This window comes from Ostrea edulis, chromosome 6 (genome assembly GCF_947568905.1).
Source record: "Ostrea edulis chromosome 6, xbOstEdul1.1, whole genome shotgun sequence".
NCBI classification, from domain to species: Eukaryota; Metazoa; Mollusca; class Bivalvia; order Ostreida; family Ostreidae; genus Ostrea; species Ostrea edulis.
In genome coordinates, this window is record NC_079169.1 from 38,536,086 (window position 1) to 38,547,542 (window position 11,457).

The 11,457-nt window shown below is 37.3% G+C and overlaps 1 long non-coding RNA gene across 1 annotated transcript; it reads left to right on the plus strand.

Annotated features, from left to right (window-relative positions):
• The first annotated feature begins 575 nt into the window (after positions 1-575).
• Positions 576-5,564, plus strand: LOC130046753 (uncharacterized). The gene is made up of 2 exons (XR_008795753.1): positions 576-824; positions 4,019-5,564. It is a non-coding gene; the product is annotated as an uncharacterized LOC130046753 (long non-coding RNA).
• Positions 5,565-11,457: the final 5,893 nt, after the last annotated feature.

Sequence of the window (11,457 nt, forward strand, 5' to 3'; positions counted from 1 at the left end):
ACTCCTTAAACAATGACGAGACACTCCTTTAACACATCGTAACAACACAGTTTATTTAACAACCATTTGAAAATGTACAACTCCCACCGACTTCATTCATACAACAGAGCTTGTACTTATCGATTAGATTCCGCTATATTTGTCCTAGAACGATTACGCCTGTACTACGTAGTGAATATCGCCCACACAAATCTACTCCATATGGTCTATACCAAGCAAAATATAACGTCACTCCAATTTTTTCTTTACTGAACTAGAAAGAATTGATAATGTTCGGTACGCCTTCCCTAATCATATGTATCAAGTTTGTGTGTAGAAGTTAATAATCGTTAAACTTCGCACTTACTCGGGGGAGTGCGCAGTTTTGCTATGATGTACGTCGAATGTTAAAAATAACCGAGCATCTTCCTAGTAGTGGATACGTAATGAATGTATGTTATAAATAAAAGGAAATCCCCCGCATCTAGTTCAAAACGTTTGAAAGTTGCTGAGTGTGATGTTCATTTAGTGAACTGTTTCTGTGTTTCGATACATTTACTTAGACTTTAATATCAGCTGACGTTCTATGTACAATGGTAACAAAATCAAGTCATTGTGCGTGGAACAGCAGCTTATGTTGTTAGTCTACTACTTCAATGAAAATGGATTAACGCATGGATTAAAAGTGATGGATTTTCAACGAGAAATCAACAACTCTGTCAAAAACATTGAAACATTCCCACAAGTTTCTCTCTCTCTCTCTCTCTCTCTCTCTCTCTCTAACATTCTATATACTCTAACGCTTGCATTGGAAACGGTCATAAATGTGACAAACACAGAAAAAGGTAGGCGTCTCATAGTCTTTACAGCCTCTTTTTTATTCATATTTTATTTCACCAAGAATATGGTTAATAGACAAATGTGTTTGAATATCAAGGGCAAGTTTAACGTTAATCAGATGAGAAAAGCTGACAAACAATATTTGGTTTAAATCATATCTAGAAGTTTAGACGTTGTCAACTCTTCGATAAATGAAGGAAGTATTACATTTCATGGAAATGTTTGGGAATTTCATAAATCATCTGAAATTGAACCTTTACATTCATCTTTCTGTAAAAAAAAATGTTTTAGGTGTAAGACTCTATGCAAGTAATTATATGTTTTTTTGTGGAATTAGGTAGATATCCACTTGATATATATAAATAAATAAATAAAATAAACAGTTCACAAAGTTAAAATATTAACGTAAGCGCTTTCATTTCCTAATCCTCAGGCGTTACATTCTAAGATAGTTATAAATAATTTTTTTTTTAAAAATGTAACGCCCGAGGATTATGAAATAAAAGCGCTTGCGTTAAAATTTCAACTTTGTGTACTGTTTATTTTATTATATCATTTTATTTCTCTCTTAAAATATCTTATACCGGACATTGTGATTTAAAAAAACCCAACTTTTTATATATATATTATATATACGCCGTAAAATGGCTGAAATATTGCCAAAATGGCGTAAAACCCCAATCAATCAATCAATCATATATATATATTTAATTACTCCAAATCATTATCTTCCCAACCATTTCATTTCACAATCACATTGTTTTGGAAAGTTTTCTCTCTAAAGTCTGATTTCTATGATTTTGAAAAATAATTCTTTTTTTCATTCCCGACCCGACCAAGGTACAAATTCTCTACACCATCGTCTGTAAACACGCTTACAACGAAACCATTTTTCTCAATTCAGTACAACAGTGCATCATTATTGTTAACAATGTAGATTATTAATATTTGTCGTTTTTTCGTGGTGTGGTATTTGATTATGTGATCGAAAATTTGATATATAGAGAATATTACATGCTAAAATCCATATCGTATGTCATCTCAGCCCGAGTGGTCCCATGTCATCCCGAGGGTTGATATGGGGACCGAGGGCTGATATGACATATGATATGGATTTTAGCATGTAATATTCTATTTATCATGTACTGCACTTTTTAAAAATAAATATTGATAAATCTTATATACATACTGTACATCTGGTGCATCAAAATTGGTACCGTATAAGTTTTACATACATACTGTATAGTGTTTTTGAAGGAGGGGAGGGGATAATCTGATATAGGGTTCGAGGTCTGATTTTACATGATGGTACTATTTTTGTCACATGCGGGTTCATTTATTACACTTTAAAGATATATAAAAAAAATATTTGATACATTGTCTACCTTAACTTACTATGGTAAAAACTTTGATTTACTATAATGGTAAAAACTTGATTGACAACAGTAAAAAACTTAATCTGATACATGCATTGGTTATAACTACGTGTATGGTAAAAACTTTGATATATTGTTTTACTACAGTAAATACCTTGATACACTGTTTATTACTAGCGAAAACGTAATTTCCGACTTGATTTGCATATTTGCACGCCGGTCTGATAATTGATTACCGTCAAGCGAAAACCACCCTTAAGTGCATTATGACGTTATCGAAAATTTTTTTTCGGCTGTTAAAACAAATCCTGAGAGGGGATACATTATATGTAGGTGATGTGTGTGTGTGTGTGTGTGTGTGTGGGGGGGGGGGGTGAAGGGGATAGGGGTGCGGCGACTTTAATTCGCTGACTGGCCATCTCAACAACAAAAAAGCATACCTTAATCATACCCAAACAAGGTACTGGTCCATTTCTAAATTTTCTCTTTCTGAATTTTAAACTCTCATATATGATTTACATTTCTCCGATATATTGTGCACTTTGTTCTACAGGTATTGCTGTAGCTAAAGAAGTACCCGACTCACCGGGAACACAACTAAAACTGCTGAAAGCAGGCGTGGATAGATATTTCATCCAGCATCCAAGAGTCATATTAACCCTTTTTTCAGGACCCCGTATAAGGACGTACAATGTAGTCGCCCCCTCACCCAACGCCCAGGAAGAATAAAAAACTCTAAAAACTAGCCTATTTTGAATCTGTCATAATTTAAATAGTTGTGTGAATGTTGATATATGTATACCTATATATCAGATGATAAAAAAAATCTAGACTCATGTATTCTGATTACATTTAAAACAGTAAAAAAAACGTAACGAAATACAACGTAAATTTCCAAAAATCATTACGTCAAACGACTCGGTGCAAGTTTTTACGAAGTTTGATGGGGATTTTTGATGTCATTATCATTGGATTGTAATGGAATGGTACATATCAACAGAAAGAGGAGAAATTCCTCTATCTAATACATTTAAAAAGTGAAAAAGTGATATTTTTCACTTAAGGGTGGTTTTTGCTTGACGGTAATCATATGTGATATGGATTTTCGGACCGGTCGTTGATATTGCTATTGTGACGTCAACTGTATCACGCAGTGCATAATCGCATACTCTGCATTATCATTACCAAGTATATATAGATATATTCAATCCGATTAACCTTCTGAAAGTACTTTTAGTCATTCTTAATTGTGGGCATCAATTCTGGTAAATTTGGATTTGCTTTGAAATTTCTGGTAAACTTGAATTTGCTTTGAAATTCCAGGTAAACTTGGATTTGCTTTGAAATTCCAGGTAAACTTGGATTTGCTTTGAAATTTCTGGTAAACTTGGATTTGCTTTGGAATTTCTTATGAAATGGATTGGTGTAGTAGTCAAAAACATGTGTAACAAAGTTCAGTGTATGAATTTGAAATGTTAACTGTGTCTGTCCACTTTTAGAAGAGAAGGTTTTGTTCTGTTGTTCTTCACCATTCATTCTTTTATTACGTTTAACTGTCCAATTCTATAAAGAATGTCCAAGAAGTTTGAAAACAAGTGACATGTTTTGCTTAAGAATGGATAATTTCCAATATGTCAGGCAATTGATACGCAGAACAAAGGGGGGCGACAATAGTGATTAAGTTATAGACTTCACATTTACTATGGTTGGCCTTGCAAAATATATCCATGATGTGATAAAGTGATGACTTATCAAGTTGTTTCACTATGATATGATTTTTTCTCTTATTCTCCTTTTCATATGACAATTATGGTTACACACAGGATGATGATGATGATGAGGACACGTCTCACAAGACAATTATGTTTACACACAGGATGATGATGAGGACACGTCTCACATGGCAATTATGTTTACACACAGGATGATGATGAGGACACGTCTCACATGACAATTATGTTTACACACAGGATGATGATGAGGACACGTCTCACATGACAATTATGTTTACACACAGGATGATGATGAGGACACGTCTCACATGACAATTATGTTTACACACAGGATGATGATGAGGACACGTCTCACATGACAATTATGTTTACACACAGGATGATGATGAGGACACGTCTCACATGACAATTATGTTTACACACAGGATGATGATGAGGACACGTCTCACATGACAATTATGTTTACACACAGGATGATGATGAGGACACGTCTCACATGACAATTATGTTTACACACAGGATGATGATGAGGACACGTCTCACATGACAATTATGTTTACACACAGGATGATGATGAGGACACGTCTCACATGACAATTATGTTTACACACAGGATGATGATGAGGACACGTCTCACATGACAATTATGTTTACACACAGGATGATGATGAGGACACGTCTCACACGCACATCTCTTTCGACTCGTGAAATTTTATGTGAATAATTTACTCAAATGTTTTACAAAATTGTATACATGTATTATATTTATTTTTGATATCGGATTAAGTTTAGAAGTTACAATTCCATACCGACGTGATGCTGAGAAAAATCTCAAATTATCTGAATCAATAATTAGATTGTTGTTCTCTCTAAATGAACAAAGTACTGAAACATGATAAGTCGTAATATACTTTTACTTTTTTCTTTCAAATTTACACACTTAAATGTACAAACATGATGTCGACCTTTTCATTATTTACTTTGTTCAATGCCTACACACTTGTGCAATGAGTAGTATATTATTTTTCTTAAAGCTGACATAAATTAATAATACGTGTACACATTTCTCATCTTATCTGCCATATTTCTCTCTGATACTTATATTTTCCCGCATTTCGATAGTATAGCGGGGAAATGCAGTATTCACTATGTGTACTTAAAATGGTATAGCCTGTACAGTGGCATGATCCATGAATGTTATTCAGGTTCTGACCAATAGAAATGCTTAGGAAGGGGTTTCTAAGAGCTGGTTTTGTTAAAGTATTCTAGCCGCCGTTCTGCATGGGTTAAACAAACTTTCATAACTTAATGTAGCCTATATTGTTTATATTCTTGGTATTTTTTTTTAGGTTCGTTCACAAACTCCCAACATCTAGCGGCATTTGGCAACGGACACACTAGAGTTTTTCATCGGTAAATATCATTTTATCTCTAGCTTTTTCCTGGCCGGTCCTGATGTTTGTTTTTGCTGGAGAATATTGCATGTATGTTGTCAAGTTAAACATTTCATGCACAATTTTCCTAGTTTGTCATATGTAAAAGCAAAGCAATCGGTTGTATGTGTGGTCTGTAATTATATAAAATATATAAAATAGATGGAGGCGTTCGGCATGTACGGCTGGCTGTCAGGAAATATTATAGTGTTTGGTATTCATTTTATAGGGAGCAAGGTTGATACCCTAATTTACGCCACCCGTATATACCCCAACGGTGATTGTCACACCTGAGTGATTTTTCTAGGTGGACTCGACCAGTGCACATCTCCGATAGTAATATAAAGGGAATGAGAAATATATAAAATCACGTTTTAAAACATCAAGTTTTGCTCAAAATTACAAAATATTTATTGTATGCTAGTGAAACATTCTAAATTTTAGATGATTTAGATAAAAATGCGAAAAAAGCTTTTCTTGCATACTTGCAAGTCAGTGCATGAAAGTATTTGCAGTTTCTTTTGAAGTAAATGCAGAGAAATCATTTGCCAATTACATACTGTTAAAATGGAATAAGCAAAGACCATAAAATTTATATTATTCACAACAAATTTAAGACATGTATAATGTATGCACAATGTGTTAAACTGACTGAGAAAGCTTTTCGAATACCCCTATTTAATTCCAATCTAGGGTTGAGAACCACGTATTACCAGACAGGTTATCTGACGACTCGTCAATGCAAGTTAGTGGATACTCAACTTATCTAGTTTCCTATAATCAACACAAAAGCGTGTTGATCCATTTTTCTTACGCACAAGCATTATTCCTTCTTGGTCGCTGCAGTGACGAATTGTCAAGACAACAGAGACGTAATGCAAACTCTACTGAAAAGCTAAAGCAATCTCTTTGCAAAGGATAACTCTGACCTTTGGTCTACTAACGTAGTTTAGCATGAACTAAATGTTGGAAATGCCAGGTCAATTAAGGAGCCATTGCACCGTCTGGCATTTCATACGACGGAGACCGATGACAAACACATTGAAGAGATGCTTGGAGATGGAAAAGTCGAACCATCCATAAGCTCATGGGGAGCAAGATCTTCTAATTGTTCATTCAACTGTTTTGTATTAGATAAGTTTTCACTCTGCACACTGCACACGGCGGGTGTGATCGGTCGACAGGGGATGCTTACTCTTTCTAGGCACCTGATCCCACCTCTGGTGTGTCCAGGGGTCCGTCTTTGCCCAACTATTTATTTTGTATTCCTTGTAGGATCACTGTTCGTTATCTTCACCTTTCACACTGTTCACAGAACACTCAAACAAAATCTGAACTAAGTGAGTACCCTTTCGTATTATGAATGGATCATCTATGGTATTTAGCGTGCGTACTGGTGTGGTACCTAATACTAGTACTAGTAACTAACGATCTAGCAACGACAGCAGATACGTCATCGGTGCTCCACTCTACATGCCTTATGATGCTGTCTCATCAATAGAGCTGTTCACCTTCAGGGATTTAAACTTTTCTTGAAATTATGACTGGTTCGCAGGTATCGTGACAGTAATCAGGGTCACTAATATGAAACATCCAAAATGGCCTTTCTTTACCATCTGGAATTTATTATGGTCCCCAATAATAATTTCTTAGCTTACTTTCGCATGTCTACAGCATAATTGTACTCTGTCAAAAAGTCCAGACCTATGATACAGTCTACCGTTAGATCTGCCACAGCTGCGTATACTGTGCAAGAGAAGCTACCAACCTTTAATACGAATGTCCCTTTACCAGACACATTGAGTTCTTTGCCGCCTGCATCGGAGACATTTTTTAGCATTGGATCGAGGATAGGCATATACTTTTCCGTTATTCTCTCAACCACTGCAGTTGACACAAGAGTTAGATTTGCCCCTGTATAAACACGTAATCTAACATCAATGCCTTAGAAACTAGCTCTCGGAAATATTCCAGCTTCTACTCCTATACCATTGGCACCCACAAAATCATGTGTTTCTATAAGGAATATTGCCTTGATGTCGTTTCCTTGGTCTGTTTTACTACTATTGACTTTATTCAATAGAAGACAGTCTCTACGTACATGACCAACCTTATGGCAGTATAAATATTTTCTTTCTCTCATTTTGTTGCAGTCCCGTGGGGATCTGGGTTAGAGTAGGTCATCAGTACCCCTTGCTTGCCAAGAGGCGACTAAATGGGAGTGGTCCTTCGGATGAGACCACAAAACCCGAGGCCCCATTTCACAGCAGGTGTGGCACGATAAAGATCCTTCCCTGTTCAAAGGCGGTAAGCACCGAGCATAGGCCTAAATTTTGCAGCCCTTCACCGGCAATGGTGATGTCTCCATATGACTTAAAAATTCTCGAGTGGGACGTTAAACAATATACAACCAATCAATCTTTTTGTTGCGCTCACTGACATGCGAATCTCGGTTGAACATGGGAGACGATGACGAGGTCTTGGGTTGTTTCATTTCGTATTTTTGTAATTTGTTAAACTTCTCTGCGAGCTTTGCTAACATAGCTGACAGTTTGTGTTTCTAGTATCGATTGGTTCAGCCAGAGTAGCTCTAATGTGACTCTTACGCTCAGCTCTATTGTAACGGCCAACTTGATCTCCTCGTTGAGATTGGTAAGTCTTGATTGCTTTATATGAATTCGCATCTCGGAATCAATAAGGGCATCCACAAACTGGTCTTTTTAGATTGTCTCTCTAATATATGAGCTGGCTGTAGGGTAAGCCAGGTTTACAAGCCTGCAGATGGCCTGTCCGAGCTCTGGGAGCGTCTCCCCTGGTTTCTGCCGTTGCTCTTTTATTTGCACCCTATAGAGCTCTGTCTGAAAAGGAGGTGCGAGCCTCTCCTCCAGTACTTTAACAAGATCCTTATATTAGGGTGTCTTTCCTCTTGGCAAATTATCAGTGATACTGCATTTTCTCTGTCCAACCATTCAAATCGGCACATGCTTCAAAGTGCCTGTGATAGTCCTGCCAAGCAATGGTTCCATCATAAGTGGCTGGTTTCATCGGTATTCCACTTGCTTTGGCAGACCATCATTTCTCTGTCCGTCAATATATTCTCGTTTGGGAGAATAAAAATTCACATTTGATAGTCTCCGTGTCGTTACTCCTGGCATCAAATCGTCGTCATCATCGTCAATATACCTTAAACTTTGTCTTTTTAATATAGTTTCTTTAGGTCTGGCGCCTCTGTCATCACTGTTACTTAGCATACTGCCTTGTGGCATTGGATATGAACTTGGACTGGTGATGCGCTTTGTCTGTGAAACATGGACGGGCGTCTGGTTTTCATCCCTGAATCATAAAAGGATGAAAGCTTTGTAGTAGTCTGTCGCATTCCCCACTTAACTTTGTTGCAGTTCCTTGAGTTTCGTATCAACTATAGTAATTTCTCTCTCAAAATCATCCATGGTGTTAACGCAAAATCTGTTATTGGCTTGTGTCTCACTACTCTCTGTATCCCAACGCGGTTACCAAATTTTTATGTAACGTGTAGAGGGTCAGACTATCTGTCTGCCTTATATCATGGGAGCGGGTCTGCGTAGTAGTAGACCTAAGAGAGCTTGGTGCACTTCAAAATATTCAGATATGCGCAACGTATATAACTGCTCTGTCTGACCTTCACTATGGATGTATATAACTGCTCTGTCTGACCTTCACTATGGATGTATATAACTGCTCTGTCTGACCTTCACTATGGATGTATATAACTACTCTGTCTGACCTTCACTATGGATGTATATAACTGCTCTGTCTGACCTTCACTATGGATGTATATAACTGCTCTGTCTGACCTTCACTATGGATGTATATAACTGCTCTGTCTGACCTTCACTATGGATGTGTTTAAATGCTCTGTCTGACCTTCACTATGGATGTCTATAACTGCTCTGTCTGACCTTCACTATGGATGTATATAACTACTCTGTCTGACCTTCACTATGGATGTATATAACTGCTCTGTCTGACCTTCACTATGGATGTATATAACTGCTCTGTCTGACCTTCACTATGGATGTATATAACTGCTCTGTCTGACCTTCACTATGGATGTGTTTAAATGCTCTGTCTGACCTTCACTATGGATGTCTATAACTGCTCTGTCTGACCTTCACTATGGATGTATATAACTACTCTGTCTGACCTTCACTATGGATGTATATAACTGCTCTGTCTGACCTTCACTATGGATGTGTTTAAATGCTCTGTCTGACCTTCACTATGGATGTATATAACTGCTCTGTCTGACCTTCACTATGGATGTATATAACTGCTCTGTCTGACCTTCACTATGGATGTCTATAACTGCTCTGTCTGACCTTCACTATGGATGTATATAACTGCTCTGTCTGACCTTCACTATGGATGTATATAACTGCTCTGTCTGACCTTCACTATGGATGTATATAAATGCTCTGTCTGACCTTCACTATGGATGTGTTTAAATGCTCTGTCTGACCTTCACTATGGATGTATATAACTGCTCTGTCTGACCTTCACTATGGATGTATATAAATGCTCTGTCTGACCTTCACTATGGATGTATATAAATGCTCTGTCTGACCTTCACTATGGATGTATATAACTACTCTGTCTGACCTTCACTATGGATGTCTATAACTGCTCTGTCTGACCTTCACTATGGATGTATGTTTAAATGCTCTGTCTGACCTTCACTATGGATGTCTATAACTGCTCTGTCTGACCTTCACTATGGATGTCTATAACTGCTCTGTCTGACCTTCACTATGGATGTGTTTAAATGCTCTGTCTGACCTTCACTATGGATGTATATAACTGCTCTGTCTGACCTTCACTATGGATGTATATAAATGCTCTGTCTGACCTTCACTATGAATGTATATAAATGCTCTGTCTGACCTTCACTATGGATGTATATAACTGCTCTGTCTGACCTTCACTATGGATGTATATAACTGCTCTGTCTGACCTTCACTATGGATGTATATAACTGCTCTGTCTGACCTTCACTATGGATGTATATAACTGCTCTGTCTGACCTTCACTATGGATGTATATAACTGCTCTGTCTGACCTTCACTATGGATGTGTTTAAATGCTCTGTCTGACCTTCACTATGGATGTATATAACTGCTCTGTCTGACCTTCACTATGGATGTATATAAATGCTCTGTCTGACCTTCACTATGGATGTATATAAATGCTCTGTCTGACCTTCACTATGGATGTATATAACTACTCTGTCTGACCTTCACTATGGATGTATATAACTGCTCTGTCTGACCTTCACTATGGATGTATGTTTAAATGCTCTGTCTGACCTTCACTATGGATGTCTATAACTGCTCTGTCTGACCTTCACTATGGATGTCTATAACTGCTCTGTCTGACCTTCACTATGGATGTGTTTAAATGCTCTGTCTGACCTTCACTATGGATGTATATAACTGCTCTGTCTGACCTTCACTATGGATGTATATAAATGCTCTGTCTGACCTTCACTATGAATGTATATAAATGCTCTGTCTGACCTTCACTATGGATGTATATAACTGCTCTGTCTGACCTTCACTATGGATGTATATAACTGCTCTGTCTGACCTTCACTATGGATGTATATAACTGCTCTGTCTGACCTTCACTATGGATGTATGTTTAAATGCTCTGTCTGACCTTCACTATGGATGTCTATAACTGCTCTGTCTGACCTTCACTATGGATGTCTATAACTGCTCTGTCTGACCTTCACTATGGATGTGTTTAAATGCTCTGTCTGACCTTCACTATGGATGTATATAACTGCTCTGTCTGACCTTCACTATGGATGTCTATAACTGCTCACCTTCACTATGGATGTATATAACTGCTCTGTCTGACCTTCACTATGGATGTCTATAACTGCTCACCTTCACTATGGATGTATATAACTGCTCTGTCTGACCTTCACTATGGATGTATCTAAATGCTCTGTCTGACCTTCACTATGGATGTATATAACTACTCTGTCTGACCTTCACTATGGATGTATATAACTGCTCTGTCTGACCTTCACTATGGATGTATGTTTAAATGCTC